Below are 24160 nucleotides of genomic sequence, written 5' to 3' on the forward strand. Positions count from 1 at the left end.
AAATTGACTAATGAGCCAATTAGTGCCAATAAGTAGGTACTAATTGGCGCCAATTTAAGTTTGTGCGCATATCTTGCAATGTACCATTGTATAACAATGTGCACCCAAATCCTATAGCATGCAACCCAAAAGGGATGTGGCCACGGGAGATGCATAGGCAGGTCAGGGGCATTCCTAAAACTTTATATGCAGTGTTAAAGAATACCGTTGGAAACTGGGAATTACACCTCTTTTCGAATTCCAGGTCTTTGAGAAATAACCACTGTCCTTGCCATACATGAGGCTTATTACTTTACTATAGGACCCTATACCTTATACCATCTATGTGGCTTAAATCTTCTGAGAACAGCCTCCTTCCCTTAGACTTATGTATGGTGGCACAGAGCTTATCCTCTGGCCTTGTCCCATCCTCATTTCCTACATCAGCGCGCAACTGTGGAATACACTGCCAAAGGTCTTGAAAGCAACGCACAACTTAACAACATTCCAGAAGTTACTAAAGACTAACCTGTTCAGGAAGACATACCATAATGACCCTTCATCAGTGACCTATATCTAAACTCTATTAGAACCAGATAAAATTGAGCTCTCTTCTTCTGATTGTTTTAATTAATCTGTCACCAATGTACATTAATGTTTTACCCCCCTATCTCTTATACCGATATGAATTGTTTATCTAATTTACTTTATACTGTACTTTAACATTTATAAACTTTAATGTAATATTACTTTGTATTTCTCATGCTGGAAATGGCGATCCACATTACGACATAATGTAAGCCACATTGAGCCTGCAAAAAGGTGGGAAAATGTTGGATACAAATGCAACAAATAAATAAATAAACAAATAAACAATATTAAAAACAATACACTCGGCCTTCTAGTTCTGCACATTACTTATCCTGTCTCTAATCTTTGTTTCTTCTCCAAAAGTTTAGAGAAGTTTTTTCAATTAACTTTTCACTCATGACGAAGACTGTTCCATTCTCCATCCCCACCAATCTGGATTCCGATCAAATCATAACACAGAAACTATTGCTTTTCTTAGTGAGATCCATTCTATTCTTACATCAGGTAACTTGGTTACTGGGGAGTCACTTGCTCTTTCTATGGCTTTTGATCTCGTGGATCACTCTCTACTGCTTTTACAACTCTCCAATATTGGCTTAGAGAGTACTGTGCTTGACTAATAGCTCTTTTTCAGTCCATACTACTGCACAATCTTCTCCTCATCGACTTACCTGTGGTGTTCCTCAGGGCTCAGTTCTTTCTCCGTTGCTTTTCAACGTTTTTCTTAGTCCGCTGGCAACAGTCACCCAGGATCATAATATTAGAGCTTTTTATTATGTTGATAATATAATTTTCTCCAACTTTGCCTCTCACATTAGATATTAAACATTTGAAAGTTTGCCTAACAGGCTTGTTTTATTGGCTACACTCACAAAAAGTAGTCCTAAATCCTGAAAAAGACAGTTACTTGTTGGATGTCTGGCTACCATCTGCAACAATCCCTGTACAGTCATTTCATTATCTAGGGGTAATATTTGACTTGCATCTCACCTTCGAAGTGCAAACTTCCTGATTGGTACAACTTGGTTTTCTTACCCTTCGTCGTCTTTGCTCTTTATGCACTTTCTTACGTGTCTCTGCTATGCACGCTCTCAAACAGGCATTCTTAAATTCTCAATTGGACTACTACATAAGTACATATGTATTGCCATACTGGGAAAGACCAAAGGTTCATCAAGCCCAGCATCCTGTTTCCAACAGTAGCCAATCCACTACTACTACTACTTAACATTTCTAGAGCGCTACTAGGGTTACGCAGCGCTGTACAAATTAACAACTAAGGACGGTCCCTGCTCAGAAGAGCTTCCAGGTCACAAATACCTGGCAATATCCCAAAAAAGTACAAAACATTCTATACTGCTTATCCCAGAAATAGTGGAAATACTCCAGAGGAAATTGGAGAGTCATGGGATAGGAGGTAGTGTTCTATTATGGATTAAAAACTGGTTAAAAGATTGTTTTCTAGCTAGAAAACAGAGAGTAGGGTTAAATGGTCATTATTCTCAATGGAGAAGGGTAGTTAGTGGGGTTCCCCAGGGGTCTGTGCTGGGACTGCTGCTTTTTAACATATGTATAAATGACCTAGAGATGGGAGTAACTAGTGAGGTAATAAAATTTGCTGATGACACAAAGTTATTCAAAGTCGTTAAATTGCAGGAGGATTGTGAAAAATTACTTAGACCTTATGAGACTGGGAGACTGAGCGTCTAAATGGCTGATGACGTTTAATGTGAGCAAGTGCAAGGTGATGCATGTGGGAAAGAGGAACCCAAATTATAGCTACGTCATGCAAGGTTCCACGTTAGGAGTCACGGAACAAGAAAGGGATCTAGGTGTCGTCGTTGATGATACGTTGAAACCTTCTGCTCAATGTGCTGCTGTGGCTAAGAAAGCAAATAGAATGTTAGGTAATATTAGGAAAGGAATGGAAAACAAAAATGAGGATGTTATAATGCCTTTGTATCGCTCCATGGTGCGACCGCAGCTCGAATATTGTGTTCAAATCTGGTCACAGAAAAGAAACAAGTGGAAACACAACTTCAAAAGATCAATCCAGGACAAGAGGTGAGATGCTCCAAAACCAACTTTATTGAGGACCCAACACGGTCCGTGTTTCGGTTTTTAAAAAAACCTTCATCAGGGGTCAATCAGTAGTTGCACAGGAGATATATTGACAGACAAAGGAGCTCGTAATAATGTAGTCTCTTGTATAAAAGGTGTTGCCTCATACCAACAGTATCAGATTGAAACAGGATGCTGGGCTTGATGGACCTTTGATCTTTCCCAGTATGGCAATACTTATGTACTTATATAAGCAGTGGATTTTCCCAACTCCCTCTTAATAATGGCTTATGGACTTTTCAAGGGAGCATGGAACAAGTGTATAGGATTTCTAAGGGATATAGAAAGTAGATGGCATGGATGAGCAGATTGCATAGGCCATATGGTCTTTATCTGCCCACATTTTTCTATGTTTTTATGAAATTATCCAAACTTTTTAAAACCTTGCTAAGCTAACTGCTTTTCTCACATTATTTGGCATGGAATTCCTGAGTTTAATTATATATTGAGTGAAGAAATGTTTTCTATTATTTGTTCTAAATTACTCAGTAGCTTCATTGCGTGCCTCCCTAGTTCTTGTATTTTTGGAAAGAGTATCAAGCATGGAGCTTCCTAATATAGGGATAGTCTTGTGCACAGAATCAGACAGTCCATCTTTTTTCAACTGGATGGTAACTAATTGCTAATCTGCTCAGCTGTTATAAACAGCTTCTGTTACTACAATTCCAAGGTTGCCTAGGCACCTTCCCGAGGCTCAATGCTTGACTAGGCTCCTGGGTATTGCTTTGTTTCTGCCCTTCCTCCCAGGGCTTCTACTTGTTCCAGCTCCATGTCTTTTCTACGACTCTGACAGCATGATTTCTTGGGTAAAGACAATTGTTAATGATTTCTCTTTTTTTCCCTAGGGAATAGGGAAAACTGCTAAAATTTGACAGTTGGTTCCTCTTTCATTTCCCCCTCTTCCCACCCATGGTATGGCTTCCATGTCACAATTTACATCAAAGGAGAGCTATTGGAAGGCTTCCTAGTCTGCACAGGGATATGCCAGGGGTGTGTCCTAGTCCCATTGCAATACCGCAGTGGATGCCATCAAGTGAAGAGTCTTCAAGCTAGGCAAGGTATTGAATTTGGTCAGGAACAGTTTATCGCTGACTGTATGAATGCAGACAATATTGCAATCTTTATGAACAATGAAACAGAAGCTACTTAAATTCTTTATGACAGTGCAGATGCTCTCGGCCATTCAATACAGAGAAGGAGAAACTACTCACTACCGATGGCTTGCCAGTGGTTGTACACCTGGATGGAGTGCGATTGGAATACATGCAACATATTAAATGCTTTGGCTCTATAGTACAGAGAAAGAATACATTTTAAAGTCCACACTCTGATTCATAAGATCATATATGGAGAATCCCCTAACTACATGAATAGCCTCATCAACTTCCCAACCAGAAATAGATCATCGTCTTCTCGTACTTACCTCAATTTACACCTTCCCAACTGCAAAGGTATTAAATACAAGACCTCCTATGCATCCAGTTTCTCCTTTTTGGGCAGCCAGCTTTGGAACGCTCTGCCAAGATCCATCCGAACAATCAACGACCATCTACCATTCAGAAAAATGTTGAAGACTCATCTCTTCAAGAAAATTTACCCTAATGACCCAACTTAACTTTTTAAGCCCGCCCACATGGTTCCTGCCCCAACAATTATTATACCTTTGACCATGTCTCACAATCTCCTTATGCTCATTCCTCAATCTCTTCCTCTCCATCCTTCCTACTCCTTACCCCTCCCAATCTCTTCTCCTTTTGCTCATCCTATCTTTGTTTACCTCTCCACGCTCAATTTACATATCCTCAAAGCCCCACTACTACTTGTAGGATACCTTCTGGAATGGATGGTACCATGGTATATTTACCCTGGTGTCACCCTATGGGATAGGGTGAAGAGGGGAATGTTAATATATGGCCTGGTTTTAGATCTGCCACTGGAATTGTGATGGACAAAGCCACAGAGCCAAAAACATCTGAAAATGTACTGATTAGGCCAAACAAGTAACAAATGAATTAATATTTGAGAATCTGCAGAAAGCAGGTCTGAACAATGAGTCTTGACACAAACAGGTATAGGTACAATATTCAAATAATATATAGCACCTGAAATGAAAGAATGATGGAAAAAATGGAAAAAAAATGTGGCTTTCAAAATGGAGTCAATTGTTTATATTAATGTATAAAATGATACAGAGATCAGAAGATGTGATGAGAGGTGTTGCAAAAACATTATGTGAAACTGGTATCTCAACAGAAAAAATGTTAGTAACCGCAAAAACAGTTTGTTCCAAAAAAACATGTTGATATTACCGGAAAATGTTGCAACCTTGTGAAATTGATGGAACGGAAGAGCTGGGTACAAACTGCACAGATGGCAAGATGCGACAGTTTAACCGCAGAAATTGAGAAATATTTGAAAAAAATAGGTCCCAAAATAGGGGCTGCCATAGACTTCTATAGAGAGAAAAGAGTATAAAAGAGGAGAAATTTTGGCTCAATTTAGGAGTCGTCCCCAACGCATCTCAGACGGCAGAGCGCTGTGCCATTGAACCCAGAATCTGTCCGATGTCTGTACTACTTTGAAAACTTTGGTAAGAATAAATGCTTTCTATCTGAAACCTATCTCTGTCTTCATTTTCAAGTATTCCTTACCTGTCACTTATTTTACAAACTAAACTAAACCCACACCTGACACTCATTTGGTGCATAAAACACTGATAGATTCTAACAGACTTTATGTGGGAACATAAATGGCCCAGAATACACCTAGACCCAGAAAGGCAGAAAGCAGTGGTCATGGGAATTAGTTTTGAATTGCGGCTGTTGATGCCTGCCCAGACCAGACCCCCATGGGACTGGGTGACAATGGAAGTAAGAAAAACAATTCAGAACCTTCTGGATGAACTTAGTACGTTCAATCCTCCACATGGAATAGCCCAAGGAGGACGAAAACGAGGTCAAACAAATCAGTAACAAAACAGTGGTGAGCCCCGGTCGCTGAGCGTACTCGCTGACCTTCCTCCCCCCCATTTGAACGCAAGAGGGGATGTTTAATCTGTGCGTTCAATGTCCTATTTTTTCTTTCTCCCCGTGGCCATTATCTCTTTCGTGCCCCCCCTCTGTCATTCCTTCGTTTTCTCCCTCTTTCTCTCTCTCCTTCTGCCTCCTACGGACATTGCCCTATTGCGGGGCACTCATGTTCTGTCCGTTTCTTTTTCTCACCCCTGCATTAAATACTCTCCTATGTTTCTGCCTTCTTCTTTTGTCTCCTGCATGTCTTAATCTCCTGCATTCTTTTATTTCCCTCTTACGGACATTGCCCACTTGAGGGGTATTGGGCACTATTATTCTGTCCATTCTTTTCTTACCTCTCACCTTTCTCCCCATTTTCTCCTATTTTGCTGGCTTCCTATACTGAACCAATACATCTGTATCTTGGTCCTTTTTTCTGACTGTCCGTATACTTTATCTTGTATTCATCACCTATATACTGTTCCTTTTGAGTGTTTGCTGTATGAAAGAATATGTAAGCCATCTCGATTCTGAGTTTTGGGAGACCATACTTAGCAGATGGTGACTGTATTTTCTTTTTCAGCACGATTGTCAGTGAGCGGTCTTATGCGGGCTATTCTTTGCCTAACGCCTTGACATTTCGTGTCTTAAGTCTCAGTCCAACATTTGTTTTCCTCCTTCTTTTTCCCTGAACCCCTGTGTATTTTATGTCCTATCTTCCGCCACTTCTGACAGCCCATGGCCCCCTCTTCCTGCCCAAACACTTCTGTTTCTTTACTTTTTGTTGTCCTTGCCTGTCATCTAAAAATACTTCGGCTTCGCTGAAACCTGTGATTTGGGTTTTCCCCTTCTTTCAAACTGTATGATTGTTGGCTATCTTTTCTGCTTTTACGCCCATTCCCTGGTCTTTACCTTCTGTTCTCATCTTCTCGTCTGTGGGCGTGCGCCCTCCCGTTGGTTTTTCTTATGTTCCACGTCCCTGATGTCCGTCTAATCTACTTTTTTCTCTATTCGGTGAGCCTACGGGTTCACCTCTGTTTTTCTTATTTCTTACAGCATCCTTACATTGCTTGTTTTCTCACTATAAAGCACATTTCCTGTTCCTTCTTTAAGCCGTTGTCCTACTGACCTCTTTTTCAAAACTGCTTTGTTCCTTTGCAAGCTTAAAAGACATTAGTATCACCTCTCAATTTTGATGCCCTGCAAAGCTATTCTTTTTGCAGCCCCATGTTACACAGTTTTTGTGCTTCCGGTACTTCGCTTAATACATTGCTAGTTGCAGTCATAATTGATATATAGTTATTTCCTGTTGAACTAACTCTTTGCTTGCCTCATCTGAATGTTAGGTACTTTTTCTCTGCAAGTATCAAAGTAGTAAAATTACTTATCTTTCGATGGCTCATGTTGCCGAGTTCAGTATGTGTGCACTTCTGTGCATGTAGCAATGTACGGAAGTATTTTCTTGCTTTCACTTCTAGGCTTACGGCACAGCACGGCACTGCCTTTTAGGGTCTTAAAATTATAAAATAACACTAATCTATAGCCTATTTCCTTTCTTCTTTTCTGCATTTCTCGTCTCTGTAGGAAACACCTGCCTCCTCTTAAGCTAGTACAGTTTGTATTGTATACTGAACGTATCTTATCCGAAGAGCTTACATATGCTTACTTTGCTTTAAAATTTTATTCTCTCTCTTTGTCTAACATCGGACATTTTTACATATTGTTCATTCTTTTAGTATGGAACCTTGTTCTTATAAGCCTTTATAAGTCCCGTCTTTCTATTTTTCTCTCCTTTTTTCTTTCACATTAAAAGTGCGTAGATGCTCCACTTCTCCTTTTTGGGCGGTGCCCACTTCCTTCTTCTCCTCAATATTATATTCTCTCCCTCTTCACTCTGCTAATCTTTAGCTTAGGCATCTCTTGTAACATTTTGTTTAAAAAATAATTTCTGTTATAACTTCATGCCCTGCACTTGGTACCGCTTCCGGTGTTTCCCGCATTGGAATCTACTTTTTCTCCTGCCTATATTCCCTGCCCTTATGTCAGCAAGGTTACGTTCTTATCTCTGTCTGTGATTTCTTTGCTATATCATTTTGTTACTCATTGCTTTAACTATACATATTTCTGGTGACAGGTCTGTTGCAAGTTTAAGTATTGTCAGCCCGTGTTTTTATTTTTTTTTTCTCTTTGAGAGCTTATTGTCAGGTCATACGTTGTAGAGATTGTGTGTCATCACTTTTGATAAACTGCTACCGTCTTCTGTGCTGTTAATTATTTTTCTTTTTCTGCTAAAACTCCCATTGGGAGTATTGCCTGCCACCTGGCTATTATTGTATTTGAAATGGACAATGCTATTCTCTAATTGCTATCGTACGCCACAGTTTGCATATTTAGATTTTTAGAGCTGCATCTGTTTGACCTTGGAGCCTAACTTAAACATATTTAGTAATCAACCTTTTTCTACGGTCCTTTTCGAACACTTGCGTTGTTTTTATTGGCCACTGCTGCATGAGCTTTGGGGACTGAGCTTCTGCCATGATTTCTGCTTGCCACGATTAATATGCACTCATTTCCTGTAAAACTGCTTGCCCGTAACTTTCCTGCACACAAGTGATTTAAGTTTACGATACTGTGCCTGCGTTCTATAAATAGATAGTGTACGGCAATGTTCTCTGCAAGTTTAACCCTGTTTTGTGGTACCTAGTCTTAGTATGCGCAATGACTAACAGCAGAGTTTGAATGCTTTTGGTTTCAATTGTAGCGATCGTAGCGCTACATCTTTGCTTGCCCAGAATGGGTTTTGTTTTTGCAGTATAATATTATGCGAGCTCCATTATAATGATTTATAGGTTGTTTTTACTAGGGGATTTTTTGTTTCATTACTTGAAAATCCAATTTTGTTGTACAGTTTTTTCCTCCTCTGATACGGTGAACAGACGAAGGTTGTCGTTCATTGGTTTGCTCAGTTTGTCCATCACATTCATTTTTTTTTTTTCTCCTCTTTCTCTCCAAGTCCCACCTACTCTCCTACTTTGCTTCTGTCACTCTTGTGTTTAACTTTTATGCATATTTATGCTGTGCAACAGTGTGAATGATTTTATTTTGTATTGTGTTGTCCTGGTTTTGCGGGCCTCTTCACTGTCGGCTGTCCTATTTTAATGCTTTTGAGTCCCTTTTTATGAATTATTTAATAAGCAAATCTATTGTCTTGTTACTCTTTTATGGTACCTTCCCCCAAGAGCTTACATGTGTTTAGTGTAAAATTTTTCTTTCAATTTTCTTTTAACTAAATTTATTTTCTTTTTATTATTTTTGCAGTTTGTTACAGGGGCTCTTCCCTGGGATGGGCTATACCTTTTATTCTACTTTTACAAATTTTTTTTTTTTGTTTTTTCTCCCCTTATATACCAGTGTCACGCTATAATTATTGGGCTAGATACCGATGTCTGATGTCTGGGACTCACACCCATTTGAGGGCCACAAAACCCTCAATGGATGACGGTATCATAAATACTAGATTTAAAGCAGAATTCCATTCAATTTTCAGAGTGGCCTGCGGATTCGGCATTATTGCCCACATATGCGTTACCTAGTACAGATGAGCGTGGGTGCAATATAGAGACGTCTGACGCATTTCGTTGCGAGTTTGGACAAGTTAACGAGGGCTTCTCAATATTTTTGAACTGTTAGTGGTAGACGAGCAAACTCCTAACTTTTTCAATGTTTTAGGAAGGTTAGTAGTAGAAGAGCAGACTCCTAACCAGGTTAGTGGTAGAAGAGATGACTCCTGACCATAAATTTTTGCTTGGTTTATAAGGTTCATTGTGGAGGTTAGTTGTAGAAGAGTAAAACTCCTAATCAGCGGAAACTCTGTGGACCGCTGCTCCTTAATTCATGATACCTTGTTCGCTGGTTTCTTGAGTTCTTTTGGGAGTGTTTGCGCTATCCCTTTTTGGGGATTCTTCCATGGGTTGGAACCCATGGCCAATAGTAGCAGGAATAACTCTTGGCAGGCAGTAGCAGCAGAGAACACTCCTGTCTTTAGAAGCACACTCTGGGGAGTAGTTTTTTTCTTGATTTGGGGTAGAGTAGTATACACGTTGACACTATTCTCTTAAACACTTTGATCACCTTTGTGGCTTACATTTACCTGTTCATTTAACATGCGGCAAAAGCATTCGGGCTTTCCGCCAATTAGTAATCTCTGTTCTAGGTTCCGCCACCGGAACGCTCTTGAAGACGCGTGAGTATAACAGTGTTTGGTATATGCATGATGCATGTTTTTGTTTAGATAATTTTCCCTTACACGTTATTGTTTGTATACTTTAGCTGCCCTTGTTATACATCCAAGAAATTTGACTTGAACCATCTCACTTATACATATTGCGTTATATTGAATACGCTCTTCTATGAGTTCCTATGTGGATTGTCTTCCCCCTATTTCAGATCCCACTATGTCCCCCTCCTCATCCCCTAGTCCCCTGGAAAGAGTCCTTAATTTCTTTCCCGCTGATAGAAAAGAACTTACCCGCTTATGTCAAACCTGGCATACCGGTTGGTCCGCTAAGGATCAAGGACTGGAATGGCCATCAAAGGGCTCATTTGATCAGGGCAAACTCCAAGCTTTGGTCTGCTACAATGAGTCCCACAAAACAGGAAAATCTAGGGATAAACATTTAGCTGCCATTAATAAATTCATACTTATTGCACAAAACCAGAACGATAGGAGTTTAGGTAAGTCCGACTGCGACCAAGCTCCCTACCAGGAGGCAGTAATACCTACTGCCCCACCGCCTTATGATGCTGCTACCGCTGCAGGTACGACAAAGCTTCTACCATGTGCAGTGGGATATACCCCGATACCCCCAGGATATTGTGATAAACCGGTCACAAGTCCTCTGCTGCAGAATTCTCAAGGATCCCAGACAGTGACACCCCCGCTACCAGCGGTATCTCCCGCTCCTATGGTATTTGACCCACCCACTACCGTGCACATTGCCGGTGTTGTTGATCTATCTCTTCCCTCATCACAACAAAACTCAATCCCAATATCTCAGGGGCCAGCACAAACTCAGACGCCCTTAACCCCATCAACAATGCCAGTGGCTCAGACTGTTGCTCAGTCGCCCACAGTCACGACTGCCCCAACGATGCAGGCAACTACCCAAACGCTAACTCCACAACCTCATGTCTATCGTACTATTGGAGGTTATGAGATGGACATACCCCCCCCCATTATTGAACATTACCCTTGTGTCCAGGACCCTTTGGTTCCGATCACCATTCACCACCCAACCATCAGTCAGATCGATGCGGCTGCCCAGACCTCCACCTGTCCTGTGCCAGGATCAGGATTGACCTCACACATGACTACTCAAACGGCTACCTACCCATACATGGGACATTCAACTCAGACATCACCTCCACCGCCACATTTGGACACCTCTGTCCAAACTGGTTTATTGCCTCCCGCATCCCAGCATTACCCTATTCTGTCTCAGTTGCGACAGATGGGCTTCATTCCATGTAGTCCTGCTACACAGACACGGGCTATTTGTCAGGAACTCTGTGATCGGGGTTTTATTACAGCGCCCCCTGTTCCAATGAACCCTTCCATGCCGACTCTAGAACCTGAGTGTTCTACTCCTCCTAGATGGGAGCAATTGGGTGCACGCCCCAAGGGTAAAATTCCCCAATTAGCAGAGGAACTGGCTCGTCTCCGCCGTCCTCTCATACTTCCAGCCAAACCAGGTACTGGGGATCTACCAAAAATAATATCCTCCCCATTAGACGCAGCATGGGAAGTTTTACAACAACAACTCCCAGCTAAATCTGACCTGGAGGAACCTCCCCCAGTGCTAAATTTCTCCTCCTCGGTGGAAGGAGATTCATCGCACCTGGAACTACCCAAGACCCGTCCCCCTGACACTCACATTCCTTCAGGGGCATGTTGTATACCACAACAGGGCACCACATTGGCCAGTATGGGAGATGACCTCGCATTCGTTTCAGAAGGACTTCGTTCCTTACGTAAGTCCATTTCAGAACTCCCGGATACTATTGCATCTGCTGCATCAAAATCCAAAATGCCCCAACAACATGATGTTATTTCACATCATACCAGACAACGCCACCCTCAAAGTTATCTTACTGACGAGGGATCTAGTCGCTGCCTTGCAGTCATTGACGGTCCCCGTCACCCTACAGGTCTGAACATTGATACAGAACCTGGCTTATCTGGTCCACCTAGCACACCCGCCCAATATGTGGCATTACATGAAAATTCATGGTATTATGTTCAACCATGGATTGATAATCTTGCAGGATGGTCTGAGGCGCTTCAGCCCCAGTCCGCTCTCTTCCCACGTGAAGGATCCTTGCGGTCTGACAAACTCTCACTAGTGAGAGATCTTATTTATGACCACCCTGACCCCCATTGGGATCAGAAAACAACCCTCTACCTAATCCAAGGTCTTCAGGTTTGGAAAAAGTACGAGAATCAATTTCCCCCAACCGCATCGATCGACCTTCTTACATCTTCATTGATTAAACCCTTTGAGAAAGTAAAACTCTTTCCCCTGCTGAATAAGATGTCAGGTGGTGTTCCTCATACGGAGTACACTCCACTTTCAGCAGTTGAATTAAATAGCCTCATACTGCAACTCCCGGATATTACATTAGGAGGTAACCGATGGTTAAAGAAATTTCAGGACATTACACTAGGGACCACCCTGTCAGTTGGAGACATGAAAGCGCTTTTGGGCAGAACCCCACACGCCAGCGTCACTGACATATTCACTCAATCGGGCTATGCCAAATTTGTTACAGATACCGAGTATGATGGCAATCCTTTAACAGAGATCCAGACCAAAGTATTCCAGGAAATCCGGACCATGTATCCGGCTCTAAAAGACTTTTCAGTTATCACTTCTCAGAGATGGGAAATGGATTCAGAGCCTATTGAGGCTTACTTACTCAGACTCCAAGATCTCTATAAAGAAGAGACGGAGGAAAAATTTGACTCCGATAATGCTCTTCCGGTGTTCTATCATTTACTTAAGGGAACCCTACCTTCACAGATTAAAAACAAACTTGAGGACACAGTTGGTCTCCAACTAGAAAAATGGCCAAAGATTCGTGAACACATCCTTCATCATTGTAGAAAGCTTATAAAAAGCAAGCAAGATGAAGTCCAACATCGTAAGACAGTACACACTAATCTGGAAGTACTACAAACTGAAGATCTCAAAGAGAAAAGAGCCTCCAAGTGCTCTGACACAGATCCCAATACCCCCGAGACCACTCCCCCTGTTATTCTTATGTATGCTGACCAACGCTATGACAATAACACCCGAAATCAGGGCCCACGGCCCTACCGCCCAGACCGTAGAACTGATTACCCAGAAGAAAGAGGTCGTAGCTCCCAACCTCAGCGAGGTCCCCCAAGGGGTCCCCCGGATGTCTATAGACAACCCAGAGACTACCGTTCCCGACCTAGTCCAGATCGTTATGCAGATGTTCAGTGCTATCGCTGTCAGCAATACGGCCACTACGCACGGGAATGTCTGCAACCCTTACAACACAGACCCAGGGTTCAGGTCCGCCAAGAACGGCAAGAACGTCAGTCATTCCCTTTATGGAACCCAGATCAACGCCGCCCACAGTGACTAGGCGTGGTCCACACTGCTGCAGGATTGGATGATCCCATGATCACCTTGTTAATCTGTGATGTCCCTGTTCCCTTTTTAATAGACACAGGCGCCTCTCGCTCTGTGCTAGCCCATGTCCCGCACAAATTGCAGAAACTTCTTAAAGTTTCCCCTAACAATGTTACCACCACAGGCTTTGATGGTGTCCCAACAGACACACCCCTGCTTGAGCCTTTACCAATTACCTATGCGGATCAACAACTATCTGCTCCCTTTTTGTATGCTCCGTTGTGCCCTGTCAACTTACTTGGGAGAGACCTGTTGACATTGTTTCACTTTGAAATTCATTTTGATCCTTCCCCTAATGAAACCACTTCACTCATTATGGCTGTCACCTCTATGGTTGAGAAACAAATAGAGGTCGCTCTAAATGACCTACCAAGTTTTCTTTGGGCCACACCTGAGAAACCCTATGGTGAGGTTAAAGGCCCTCCCCATCGTATTCAGCTGCTACCGGGTTGTAAAGGCCCTAAAATTGCCCAGTATCCGCTAAAACCTGAAGTTATTGCTGGAGCTCAGGAACAAATTGATTCTTTGTTGCTGCAGGGTATCATTGAAAAATGTAATTCACCATACAATACTCCTTTATTCCCAGTTCCAAAGAAAGAGCCTGGCGCCTTCCGTATAGTACAAGACTTACGCGCGCTAAATGACCTCACTTACGCGGTATTTCCAAACGTGGAAAACCCAACTACACTCCTCAATAGTATCTCTTTGCAGACATATCATTCCACCATTGACCTATCCAACGCTTTCTTTTCCATCACCCTTGACCCTGTAAGCCGTCCGCTAACGGCTTTCCAATTCAATAACACAACATATCAGTGGACCCGTCTCCCCCAGGGATTTACAGACAGTCCAACAGTCTTTTCTCAAACTTTAGCAGGACACATACAGGAATTTAAACAGTACAGATACGATCTCCCACCACAAACCTCTATTGTACAATATGTAGACGACATGCTCATTACCTGCCCTGACTTTGACACATGCGTTCAGGTCACCTGTGACTTCCTTGGCTTTCTTGCTACGAAAGGCTATAAAGTTAACAGAAAGAAATTAAAAGTAGCTCAGACACATGTTACCTTCCTTGGACACCACATAGGCCCCCGTCAGAAGGGCCTAGGTCCCGATACTCTCCAACATGTATCCTCCTTGCGGATGCCCACTACTGTTTCTGATCTCAGAGGTGTCCTTGGCATGTTGAATTTTTGTCGCCTTTGGATACCCAATTATTCAGCTCGAACACAGCCATTTTATATGAAACTACAGGGTAAACAGAAAATTAAACGAGAACCCATTAACTTCACAGCTCAGGAAACATCAGATCTTATGGCTCTTGTAAAAGATGTTATGCTTTCCTCCCCATTGGCAACTATTGATGTTTCTCAGGATGTACACCTTTGGGTCGTGCATACTGAGACTACTTGGTCTTGCTTAATCACTCAAGAACATGATGATCTTGCCTGTGGTTACCTTTCAGGTACTTTTTCCCCTGTTGAAAGAGCCTTTGCCACTTGTGAGAAAGGCCTTGTTGCCGCCAGCACAGCTGTCACGAAATTATACAGCTACATTCCTCACCTTCCGGTGATTCTTCACACGTCCCATGATGTAAAATATCTGTTGGACAAACAGATTAGTCACATGACTGTCTGCCGATTGCAAAAGTATCAAGTACTTTTGTTCAGTGTAGTGCACTCTATTCACCCATTAACTTTAACTGACCTTCAACGCCTAGATCCATTACTCACTGTAACAGAGACAGCACAGAATGCAATCTTTCCCCATGAGTGCACTACCCAATTGTCTGTTCCCGAATCCCTCCATCTGCATTCAGAAATCTTGCAGACTGGCGAGGTTTGGTTTACAGATGGTTCTCAGCAAAACGGAGTTGCTGGTTTTGCCGCCCTCCATTATACACCGGAAGAACACATACTGGATCCTATACAATTCAGGTTACCAGATGCATTTACAGCCCAAACCGCAGAACTTGCAGCGGTTTTATACGTCCTACTGTATAAAGCACTACACTCTGATTTGAGCATTGTCACCGACTCAGACTATGTTTTTGCTTCCTTGCATTCCCATGTTCGCAAATGGAACCAGAGGGGTATGATTTCCTCTACGGGACAACCTCTCAGTCACTTACCTTTGTGGACTGCACTTTTTGATGCGTTGGAGAAGCGCCATCAAAAAGGCCTCCGCACCAGTATCTCCTGGATTAAAGCTCATCAGGAGACAGTTTTTTCTTTCGCCATTAATGGGAACCATGCTGCTGATGAACTAGCCCGTGAGGTCACTTCCTTTTCCAGCCCTCCTTCCGTATCCCCTACTGATGTGGCACTTCCTGTGTTTGCAACCGAAGCGCCTCCCTTTGAAACACCACCTTCTACTCCTTCTGATTCCACACCCTCTGAATCCTCCTCTTCAAACACCCCTCCAATTTTTCCTGTTCCTCATGTCATTACCTCCTTGCTATCTCCTGATTCAGAACCCCCTGTAACGTCCCCACCCTCTGAATCCTTAACCTCTGACTTCTCTACTACCCTCACTTCCTCTCTTTCACAAGCAGAACTCACTTTGTGGAAGCAAGCTGGATGTTTTCTTAATCCAAATGGTCTTTGGACCCATCCTAATGGTCAATTATGTGTTTCACAGCATGTTTTATCCCTTCTTTTGCATGCCCTCCATTATCCTTTACATTTAAATGCTAATACACTGTATGATCAATTGTCTTCCAAGCTATGGGCTCCCCAAATGATGCCCATGTGCCACTCTGTAGTGCATAATTGTTACAAATGCTTTCTGTATACACCTAAACGAGGACCTGTCATCCCTTCCGGTCATTTGCCTGTTGTCCAGGGACCTGGCCAACATTGGTATATTGATTTCACAGATATGCAGACACCTGTGCGTGGTAAACGGTATCTGCTTGTCTGCGTGGACAGTTTCTCTAAGTGGGTGGAAGCTTTCCCTTGCACTAGAGAAACCGCACAAACCATGGCACAGTCACTGTGTAATGAAATTATTCCTCGATTTGGTATTCCTGGCAAAATTACCACAGATAATGGTACACACTTTGTGAATGAACTCTTGCAGAACCTCCTTCCAGCACTTGGCATTACACATAGAACTGTCTGTGTTTACAAACCCACCAGTAATGGTTTGGTTGAAAGATACAATGGCTTGCTCAAAACAAAAATGCGTCAGCTTATGGCTAATGGGATAAAGAATTGGCTTGATGCCCTCCCTTTGGCACTGTTATCTCTCCGTGCCACTCCATCCTCTTCCCTTAAACTGACGCCGTTCCAATTATGTACAGGTCGCCAGATGCGACTCCTACCTGGCAATCCAGACACTCAAATACCCGATCAATACTCAGTATATTGGGATATCTTGCAGACTATTGTAAGTTCTCTGTCCTCAATTCCACAGGCCATTTCGGACAGAAGAGGGGATTGTGATGCCAATAGATCCCCCCCTTATAAAGTGGGCGATCTAGTGCACCGGCGTTATTACACGCACAAGACCTGGCGAGATCCCATCTACGTTGGGCCCTTCAAGATAGAAGCTCTGTCAGCCACAGCTGCCAAGCTTGAGGACCACACATCCTGGGTCCATCTGAAAGATATCCGCGCCTATCCAAATACCCAATCAGGCCTCCTGGATGTTTCCATTGATGTTTCCAGCACAACAGTCACTGGAGAGACCAGTCCCACCACAAACTCCATCTCCACCACCACTGAGCCCAAGACCACCGACCCCACATCCAACACTCTTGAACCACCTTGACCAACTCGACCAAAGACTTAACCACTTAATCAACTTAGACCATCCATCTCCTGAATCCCATCTCCTTGATCTGGCTGACATAGTCATCCAAGCCTTCGCCGATTCTCCAGAGTCACCAGCAGAGCAACCACCTGTATTGGAACCTGCTTTTGAGTTGCCATCCTCACCTCTTCCTCCAACTGTTCCAGTACTCCCACTTCCATACGTAGATCTTCACATCCGTCTCATCCGAATCCGTAACCTTGCAGAAGATCTCACCCAAATCCGCAACTTAGCAGGACAATTGAATCCGGAAGAACAAGAGTCTGTTGCGGTGTCCACAGTACAGAATCTGCACAGCAACATCTGTGAGCTGCTTGACATTCTACATTTGTACTTCCCGAATCAAGCCAGATAAATGCCACAGCAATTTCCGCCGATTTTCACTCCAGAAGAACTCATTCCCTTACAGACTATTTCTCTACATAAAGTTCCTATTCCAATACCACCTTTCCCAACCACTCCTGTGAAAGTGTTGATACCACCACCCTCCCCCGCTGGTAAGAGTCTCCGCAGGGAACCAACTGCTGAGAACCTTGCTGCCCTCGACAATATCAAGGAACCTGATCCACCAGACCCACTGGACATTGGACTTTACCCTGTTGATAAGTGTAACTCTGAGCAGGTATCTGAAACCAATTCCCATTGGTCGAACGACTTCGACGACACTTATTTGGAAGGCGACACTTATCCGGACGACACGGACGGAACCAGCACCCGTCCGAGCGTCGTCTCAGCAGCAGTGACGGTGTTACATCAATACACCCTCTTCTTCTGCTTTCCATCTGCTCGATTGTTTGCTGTTGGACTCGTGTGCATCATCCTACTTTGTATAGGTTTGGTTTTGTTTTTCACTACCCTGTTTACCTATACTGCTGACAGTAACCTCCTGGATCTTTGGATCACACTTACTGCCTTTCCCACTGGCAACGTTACCTTGCCAGCCGGAAACGCCACGGTACTTGCAACTACCTCGGTACTTGTAACTACCCCAGCAGTACTTGCAACTACTTCTGTACTTGCAACTACTCCAGCAGTACTTGTAACTACTTCGGTACTTGCATCTACTCCTGCTCCATCACCTACTACAGCAGCCTACACAGAATCCCAACAATACACCGCATTTACCCGCCTGTTTGGATACAGATCCCCCCAGACGACCTCAAAGATAGGTCCCATTGCCACCAGTCATCCCACCCCCTGGGCAGATACATCTGCCACGACAGACTTTTCAACTGGCAATCCTCCAGAGCCTATTGAAACCTCTGCGACTACTCCTGTCCTCACTGATTCTCCTGTTTTGCATTCTACAACTGTTCCCAATAATATCAGTAGCTCGGTCCATATTGTCCCCAATCTTACAACTACTTTTGAGGATAATATTACCTTGCTTGAATTACGACCCACCCCTCCTCCTTATTCTCTGGTTCCTCCTAGTGACGCTCCTCCTCCCACGAATACTACTTTAGCCACTCCACACATCACCGTCCCAGCCACTCGACCTCCCAGATAGCTCATCATCCTTAAGTTACCATCAATATATGTCCCAGAATTTACCAGATAACCCGCCCTCACCACCTGATTCTCCCCCACCATCGCCTTTTAGTATAGGTGTACACTTAATCCCTGAACCCCCAGAGTACCTTTTTGATTTAAGAGAGTTAATACATCCTCATTGGGACCCAGCTCCAGAAGACGATCCCAATTGGGACCCCTTCACCCGCTATCTGACATTGTGTGAACCTTTGTTTGAGAATTGGACACTAGGTCCTAGCCGAACGGTTACAGACACTGTGATATTGTTTGGAGGAACTTTGGGTTTACAGATAGAACAAACCGACGACCTCCTAATAAGACCAGAAACTGGTGACGTTGTAGATTTTTGGATTATCACATACGCCGTACTGGGCACTGATTGGATACCCTTTGTGTTCATTAGAGAGGTTGGATTGGGACCTTTGGAAGTATACAGTCTTTTTGTTATCCCCGACACTCCTGAAAGAGGAGCTGTTAGAATTTACCCACCCTACCCAGTTATTAGAATGTACCAACCCAACCCAAATACTTCCTAATGATATATCAAGCTTTGGTATACCTAGGAATATTAATTATAGCAATTACAGTTCTGGTTAGGACCCTAGGATTTATTGTGTTACTCATTTTCATTAACCGCCACTTACCTTTGGTACAGTCCACATCTTACATTTAACCATGAAAACTACCAACATGAAGTCCTTAGTCCTCCTGTTGTGTATGCTCACCATGCCCACGATACAAGGAACACAGAATCTAGAAAGTTTCCTACAACGATTTATTACCACCTACGAAATAACATTACCCACTACCAAGGACACAACCACAATAACCCTTGATGTGTGTGCTTACACAATGTGTGGGGAACATCCGGTACAGCAATATTTGTCAGCTTTTGAGGTATACCTGTGTCCCTTCTCCAATTGCGGAAGTTGGGCACATGTATGGTGGTACACAGGTTCATGGGTTCCCTACTCAGGTAGTGAGATTCCAGATCTAAAAAAGAGCATTTCCATCATGAAATTGCGATGGACTGGCCTTTGTCCAATGACCAGATGTAATCAAGTGGCTATCACTTTCAGAGGAGTAACAGCCACCACATACAGAACTTATTCCATAGGAATTGATGCCACAGGTAGAGACCCAGTTGGAACGTTCAAGATTATTCCACCCCCAGCCCAACCTACAGCGACCAATCCTTTGATGCCAACAAAGATCCCAGAAGAAAAAATTCCTTACCAGATTGTGCCAATTAATAATTCCAAAGATTTAATAGCATTAGAAACAGGATTTGGAGAAACAAATCTATGGCTCGAATGGGCACATTATACTACAAAGAGTTTGAATGTCTCTAATTGTTATTTTTGTGCCCATGCAAGAGCAGAACCAACTGTAGTTCCTTTCCCTTTAGATCTCTACAATGATCCAGATGGTTTTTGGTGTATGTTAGAATTATTGCAGGTAAAAGATAAAGTCAATCAGTCTTGTCAGCATCTTGACAAGCACCACCCCTACTTACCCCCTCGGCTGAGGGTCCCACCCGCATTCAGGATTCCAGATCCTGCTACCAGATATCATACATGTCTGGAACGATATGGGGTGAGAAACACACGGTTTCTTGGTAATTTGACCGGTTGTAATACAACCCTAGGACAAGGGACTTTACAAAATCTAAATCTCACAAACTTTTCGCAGGCTAGAGCAGACATATGGTGGTATTGTGGAACCTATACTATCCACCATACCCTCCACAGGAGTTGGACAGGCAGATGTGCCTTAGTCAAATTGGTAATTCCAATCATTATAGCATCCTTGCTCTCTCCTCATAGCAGCTCTTCCTCACGAGTGAAGAGAAATGCAATGCCTGGATCTTTTGATGATCGGGTCTACATAGATGCTATTGGAGTTCCAAGAGGGGTTCCTGATGAGTTCAAAGCCAGAAACCAAATAGCTGCAGGATTTGAATCTGCCTTCTTTTGGTGGGCGACGATAAATAAAAATGTAGACTGGATAAACTATATATATTACAACCAGCAGAGATTTGTCAATTATACCAGGGATGCAGTTCAAGGAATTGCAGCGCAATTAGACGCCACTAGCCGGATGACGTTGGAAAACAGATTAGTACTTGACCAACTTCTGGCAGCAGAGGGCGGAGTGTGCCATAAAATAGGTACACAGTGTTGCACCTTTATCCCCAACAATACAGCTCCAGATGGATCAATCACCAGAGCTTTGGAAGGCTTGACCTCACTGTCACAAGAGTTGGCAGAAAACTCTGGCGTTGATACATCCTGGACTGGTTGGATGGATAAAGCTTTTGGTAAATGGAAGACATTTATCATTTCAGCTGCCACAACTATAATCATAGTGGTAGCAATTTTTGTGCTAGTAGGGTGTTGCATAATCCCTTGTGCTAGAGGCTTAGTAGAACGCTTAATTGAAACCGCAATCACGAAAAAGACAACAGCAGGACAATATGTCCTGTACGAAAATCTCCTTCCCAACACCACGGGAGATGACACATTGGACTATCTCCCTCTGAGAAGGACCAATCGCTATGCAACTGCTAGAGACACTCGAGAAATGTCTGCATCTGTATAATCAGGTAATAGCACACACAGGGATACAATTTAACCATATAAAGCTTTATAAGATAAGATATAATCAGTATATAACCAAAGAATTAATGATTAAATAGGTAAGAATAAGATAGAATTTGCATGTTAAAGGGTAGAAGTATAGTAGTTTTTGTATAACCATAGATATTGATAAGTAGAAATGATTGAAATAATTGAAGTGGTGCCAGAATGGTAATCAGAAACCAAATAACTCAGACTGTACCAGTTTGCACTGAGACTCAGAAAATTTTATGGCCTTGTAGGATACCTTCTGGAATGGATGGTACCATGGTATATTTACCCTGGTGTCACCCTATGGGATAGGGTGAAGAGGGGAATGTTAATATATGGCCTGGTTTTAGATCTGCCACTGGAATTGTGATGGACAAAGCCACAGAGCCAAAAACATCTGAAAATGTGCTGATTAGGCCAAACAAGTAACAAATGAATTAATATTTGAGAATCTGCAGAAAGCAGGTCTGAACAATGAGTCTTGACACAAACAGGTATAGGTACAATATTCAAATAATATATAGCACCTGAAATGAAAGAATGATGGAAAAAATGGAAAAAAAAAATGTGGCTTTCAAAATGGAGTCAATTGTTTATATTAATGTATAAAATGATACAGAGATCAGAAGATGTGATGAGAGGTGTTGCAAAAACATTATGTGAAACTGGTATCTCAACAGAAAAAATGTTAGTAACCGCAAAAAACAGTTTGTTCCAAAAAAACATGTTGATATTACCGGAAAATGTTGCAACCTTGTGAAATTGATGGAACGGAAGAGCTGGGTACAAACTGCACAGATGGCAAGATGCGACAGTTTAACCGCAGAAATTGAGAAATATTTGAAAAAAATAGGTCCCAAAATAGGGGCTGCCATAGACTTCTATAGAGAGAAAAGAGTATAAAAGAGGAGAAATTTTGGCTCAATTTAGGAGTCGTCCCCAACGCATCTCAGATGGCAGAGCGCTGTGCCATTGAACCCAGAATCTGTCCGATGTCTGTACTACTTTGAAAACTTTGGTAAGAATAAATGCTTTCTATCTGAAACCTATCTCTGTCTTCATTTTCAAGTATTCCTTACCTGTCACTTATTTTACAAACTAAACTAAACCCACACCTGACACTCATTTGGTGCATAAAACACTGATAGATTCTAACAGACTTTATGTGGGAACATAAATGGCCCAGAATACACCTAGACCCAGAAAGGCAGAAAGCAGTGGTCATGGGAATTAGTTTTGAATTGCGGCTGTTGATGCCTGCCCAGACCAGACCCCCATGGGACTGGGTGACAATGGAAGTAAGAAAAACAATTCAGAACCTTCTGGATGAACTTAGTACGTTCAATCCTCCACATGGAATAGCCCAAGGAGGACGAAAACGAGGTCAAACAAATCAGTAACAAAACAACATGAATAGCCTCATCAACTTCCCAACCAGAAATAGATCATCGTCTTCTCGTACTTACCTCAATTTACACCTTCCCAACTGCAAAGGTATTAAATACAAGACCTCCTATGCATCCAGTTTCTCCTTTTTGGGCAGCCAGCTTTGGAACGCTCTGCCAAGATCCATCCGAACAATCAACGACCATCTACCATTCAGAAAAATGTTGAAGACTCATCTCTTCAAGAAAATTTACCCTAATGACCCAACTTAACTTTTTAAGCCCGCCCACATGGTTCCTGCCCCAACAATTATTATACCTTTGACCATGTCTCACAATCTCCTTATGCTCATTCCTCAATCTCTTCCTCTCCATCCTTCCTACTCCTTACCCCTCCCAATCTCTTCTCCTTTTGCTCATCCTATCTTTGTTTACCTCTCCACGCTCAATTTACATATCCTCAAAGCCCCACTACTACTATGTTTACTACAACTTGTAACATTCTCCTTCAAGACTTTGTAATTCTATTTACTATGTAAGCCGCATTGAACCTGCTATGTGTGGGAACGCGCGGGGTACAAATGTAATTAATAATAATAGTAGTAATAATAATTAAAAAAAAACTGCTTCAACAATAGCTTTTGGGTCTCTCACCTGGTGTTTATGGTGGAAGTCAAACATTACTGTACACAGCAAAATGTGGATGTATCAGTCACTAATACTGTTAGTGCTACTGTATGGAGCTGAATTGTATATACTTCCACGGTCAGATATCCAAAAACTGGAAACCTTTCAAATGCACTGCCTCTGGTGAATCCTTGACATTACTGTGAAAGACCAAGTGAGGGATTAAACCATCTGCCAGTCTTGCTGCAAGTAGCCAGCTGTAGCTGATGAAATCCAAACAATGGACAAACCTGTACAAAACCCACCACTACTACTAATCATTCAACTTAAAACTACCTAGCCCACTGTAGGCTGGATTTAGAACAAGCTAAAAGTGCAACAATGGACAAATCACACTGGAGGGACATCATATTTATTTATTTGTATCCCACATATTTGCAGGCTCAATGTGGCTTACATTATGCCGTAGTGGCAATCGCCATTTCCAGAGTGCGAAATACAACGTTCATACATGACAGAGTAAATTAGGCAGTAACTTATAGGGTAAGTTTTTTTTTTTTATACATATGTACCCCGCGCTTTCCCACTCATGGCAGGCTCAATGTGGCTTACATGGGGCAATGGAGGGTTAAGTGACTTGCCCAGAGTCCCACTAGCAACATTCCATGTAGAAGTCGGCCCTTGCAGATCACCAATGTGGCCGCGCAGGCTTCTGCGAGTCTGACATCCTGCACATACGT

This window comes from Microcaecilia unicolor, chromosome 3, assembly GCF_901765095.1.
Source record: "Microcaecilia unicolor chromosome 3, aMicUni1.1, whole genome shotgun sequence".
Lineage (NCBI taxonomy): Eukaryota > Metazoa > Chordata > Amphibia > Gymnophiona > Siphonopidae > Microcaecilia > Microcaecilia unicolor.